At 36.6% G+C, this 4849-nt stretch overlaps 1 long non-coding RNA gene across 1 annotated transcript; it reads left to right on the top strand.

Annotated features, from left to right (window-relative positions):
* The first annotated feature begins 6 nt into the window (after positions 1–6).
* Positions 7–4480, top strand: LOC137652041 (uncharacterized). Its single transcript, XR_011046161.1, has 3 exons — positions 7–248; positions 1270–1440; positions 3797–4480. It is a non-coding gene; the product is annotated as an uncharacterized lncRNA (long non-coding RNA).
* The last annotated feature ends 369 nt before the right edge of the window (positions 4481–4849 follow it).

Raw genomic sequence — 4849 nt, forward strand, 5'->3', positions numbered from 1 at the left:
GTATTAGTTTTTCAAGAGCTTTATGCTATAGTGAGAAATTTCTATAATTAACATACTTGCGATAGTTGAAAATTTTCTTGATTTTGGAAGAAATTCAAGTCAAGTTTTTCAATGTTATTTTGGTTTTCAAGCTTAGAGCTGCCGCTTGGCTTGTAATAATAAACTTGGGTTGTATCGAATCGAACCTATGTAGATGTATGGAAATGACTTTGTCAGCGACATCGAATTGGGAATGGTATAATGTCGAGGTAAGTTTATGAATTTTGAAATCTTGATTTATTTTCAATCTAAAGGAAACATCGACATTTTTCCCTATTTCATTTTTTCCAACTACAAAAAAAGAGATCATTAAGAAATAGCTTTTACTTAATACAGTATTCTATTAATCCATATTTGGAACGGGTGTAAGAAATGATTTAGCAGCTAGAGTGGATATGAATGTGTTGGAGTGGTTTGGTAATGTTGAGAGAATGGAAAATGGCTGTCAGCTAAAGAAGGTGATGAAAGCAAGAGTTGATGGGAAAAGTACAAGAAGGCGGCCAAGGTTTGGGTGGATGGATGGAGTGAAGTAGTTCTGGGTGATAGGAGGCAAAAGAGCGTGCTAGAAATAGGAATGAGTGGCGAGCAATTGTGACGTAGTTCTGGTAGGCCCTACTGCTTCCTCTGGTTACCTTGGTTGACCACAGAGGTAGCAGCAGTAGGGGATTAAGCATTTTGAAGCTTCATCTGTGGTGGATAACAGGGAAGGATGAGATGTGGCACTCGAGCAGTACCAGCCAAACTCGGTTGAGTCCCTCGTCAGGTTAGGAGGAGCGTAGAGATGAAAGGTCCCCCTTTTTTTTTTTTATTTGTTTGATGTCGGCTACCTACCAAAATTGGGGGAAGTGCCTTGGTAGATAGATAGATAGATGTTTGGACGAGCCTCTTGCCGCTGATTGTATGTTGACATGGCTCGCGTGAGAGACAAGATAATTAAATTTATGTTGTGGTAAAGTGCAAATTCACACTTGGAAGAAATTTGTCATGTAATTGTTTATTCCAAAACACACGCTAAATTTTATACTATTGATGGCACATATCTTGATTAGAAAAATATCTTGTAAATCATTAATCATTCTTAAATAATCGTTGTTGAATAACTCCTCCAGATAAATCATTTATTCTAAAATGTTTGTCAGGAATATGATTTTTCAAACACATCTCAGAAAATTGAATTTACTGTTACAGTTATCCAGTTTCATGAAATGATTCATTATTGAACCTTTGCAGGTATCTGGATAATACCCTCGGCAAATAATGCAGTCTATGATGATGGATCCCCTACACCGGGGGACAACTTGAGCTACCCACAACAGGACGCCACCCTCAAATGGACACCCCACTACAGGATGCCACCCTCAAATGGACAACACACAACGGGACACCATCACAAGCAATATGGTAAGTCTCACTTCAATGAAGTCCATCATCATAGTTGGCTAGATTTGTCAGTACCCAAAGTTTATATAAACATTGATTTGGTTATGTATAGGGAGGTCCTCAACTTACAAACATTTGGAAATACAAACAAATTCAACTGAAATCATAAATCTCTAATATGTCAAAAGTTTGTATGCTGTTTTTAAGGGCTACAGGATCTTTGTCACATCCCAGGAGGGCGGTTTTAGTTCTCAATAGGTCAAGACTGGTCGAAACTTCAAATCAGGGCTGAGAGTTCCCAAGAGTCAAAGAGATCCAGTCCTTTGTTTGAATGCTTGGCTCAAGGCCGAAGGGGTAGCTTTTACCTCAGTGACTGAAAGGGCCTTCTTGTTCCTCAGGAACAGTAAAAAGTTAACCGCATGAGGATCAATGGAAAGCACACTCTGAAAGGTGCCAGAGTTAAAGTAAAAAACATCTCTGGTATGACAGAGGTAAGGGAGGAAACTTTGATGATTTATTCTTCTTTAGCAAGTTTTCCGGAGCGGAGACTTCAGTATTCAGAAACTTAGGTCCTTAGTTTGGTTCATTGGAATCTGTGAATATTGATGATATTTATATAAAAGTCTTTCGGTTTCAATTCATGTTGCTATAACCAGAGGTTGGATTCTTCTTCAGGAACATGATTTTTCTTGATACAGTATGGTGTCAGATCTTTTTATTGCTTGGTGTATCATTAATATTGAAGTAAAATCCAAATGCAATGGGCAAAGGCAATAAGATAGAACTAAGATGACCTTCAGAAATGCTCTTATCATAAGTCTCAATGTGGAACATTTATCCTTTCAAGTTATGAGCATTAGAAAGTTGTGAAAATTTGTCTGTGTTGTACTAAACGTATTATACATATCCTTGAGTTTTCCAATAATTTTCTTTCTTAGCCTTTAATGGGTCAAAAATCCTAACACAGTTCTGAGATACCCATTGACATAATTTGGAACCTATTTTTTAAGTTTCACTATCTGAATGGAGAGAACCTTGAGATTAGCAGAACCTCTCGGTGAATTTCAGCAAGATGCTATCATAGACTAGACCATAACTTCTACTAGCGTGCTTTTTCCCATTCGTATGGGGTAACACAGTTGCCTTCTTTTGAAGGACTTTGCTTTGGCCATACCGAAGTTGGTAAATTGAACCGTATAGTAAAACTTCACATTTAAGATTTTCAGACATGTAATATTTTAAGTTTGAAATTCAAATGTGGAGGATCTCCATTGCCCATTACAGCTGTGAGGGTTAGTGTCAAAAGTGCACCTCATGTCATGTACTGTAGGCATGATAGTATTTCAGGGCCTTAGCAATGTTCTTCCTGTCCCTAGCTGTACTTGCTTTATATCCTTCTGATTTGTTAACGTTACCACTTATTTTTCATTTTGCTCTACAGCCTATTAACCTTTACTTCATATTGTAACTGCAGAAATCCCCCCTCCCTTGCATTTGGAAGCGGAAGAGCCTCACAAGCCCCAGCGTTCAGTTATATAGCCCAAATAAGTAACTCTGTCCAAAAAACTCCAGTAGCCCAGTGCTCTCCTCACATTCAGTATTGGAGCGGTGTTCAGTTAATGTTTTTTATATCCTTTTTTCACTAGTTTCTCTTACCATTTTTCCATGAGCTTATCTTCCTAGTCTTCACCAGTTTGTTCCCATTATTCACATTTATTCTCATTTTTCACAAATTTCTTTTCCCCTCTTCTGTACTTAGAGAAGGAATTTGGTTCTATATATTTCAGAAATCTAGAACAGACCTAAGGTAGCCTAGAGTCTGTTTTCTTTCAAGGTTTCCTCATTTAAAAGTATGGACTCGAATAACATTTTGCCAAGATAAGACAATCCAATGTGGCATTTTCCTCTTGCTTTGTCATTCTCATTGGAAAGTTATTTGACAACATTTAATGCAATAATCAGTTTTGGTGAGGAAAATGAATGTACCGGCTAAAGCTAAAAATAATGAAAGATAAGCTTTTGCATGATGCAATATAGCATACCAATTGAACCAATATCAGTTGATCTAAACTTTAAGTGATTTAAGGTTATCCCTATATGTATTTAAGAAATATTTAAGGTAGTAGTGTTCCGAGAATTTGCACTTGTGAACCAAGGCCTCACAAATGTCATTCCGTGCTCTGCTTTGCTAACATTTTATCAATAAATTATTAGTTATGATATATTTTACATTACTTGTATTAGATGGAGTTTACTGATAATATTGTTGCCCCTTTTTATAGAGATTGTTATACTTTAATGCACATTGAATAGTTTTGTGTGATCATTCTATATTCAATTAAAGGGCACTTTCTATATATTTTTTCTTTGTTTGCAGGTTTGTTACTACAGAAGAAAAATTATGAAAAGAACAATCATTGCCTAACATACAAAAAAAGTTTGTATTCACGAAACCTTCCCCAGGTGGGACTGCTCACATCATTCCAAGATATGGATCTGAAATTCAGAAGGATATTGATGATGAGGGTTAGAAAATTTCCTATTGGGGTACATGTCATATGGGACTGCTATCATATGCCGAACTGCTCCCGCTGTCAGATGTAAGGACGTCTTGAGAATGAATACAGCTCAAAACTAATCTGTGGCAATTGTACAAGAAATTATTGGGAAAAAAATAGAAAAGAAAAACAAGAAACAGATTGTGGGACCAATTCAATTAATTGCATAGATAAGGATAGTAGAAAATAGTCTTGGATATTGATTTTGTATTGAAGATCTGCAAATATTTAGGTCAGTTGGTGAAAAAGTCACAAATCAGAGATGATAAAGAAGTCTTTTGATACACCAACTAATGCAAAGTCAAGGCTTAATGGCTTTTCATCTATTCTTTCATATTTCAAAATTGTGTACGGTATATCAGATGAAAAATTGTTGCTTTTTTGTTTTGAAGAAAACTCGGATAATGAGTTCATGATTTAGAGGTAGAATTCAGATGCCAAGATCATTGAATTTATTTCATCATAGTTTATATAGACTTCCGAATTCAAGTGTTAATGCCTTTGATTTTTCAATATTAAACTTACCCGATAATCATGTAGCTGTCAACTCCGTTGCCCGACAGAATTCTACGGAAGGGATACGCCAGCTATCACTATACTAGAAGGGGGTGTACTCACCAGCGCCACCTGTGGCCAGGTACTGCAGTACTTCTTGTTGACACCACCTCAATTTTTCCTCTGTCGTGCTTCCGGCAAGACGTTCTTGGATACGCTTATAATTTTGGAGTATTGTTCACGGTTTTTGGTGAAGTATTTCTCTAAGATTTCAGCTTTCGCTATACTGGAAACTCTTCTATTAGCTTAGATAGCTTTTATTTGGTTTTGATTAACGGTTAACGATCTTTTGCTTGATTTGGAATCCCCCTTGACTA

Source organism: Palaemon carinicauda, chromosome 13 (assembly GCF_036898095.1).
Source record: "Palaemon carinicauda isolate YSFRI2023 chromosome 13, ASM3689809v2, whole genome shotgun sequence".
Classification (NCBI taxonomy): domain Eukaryota; kingdom Metazoa; phylum Arthropoda; class Malacostraca; order Decapoda; family Palaemonidae; genus Palaemon; species Palaemon carinicauda.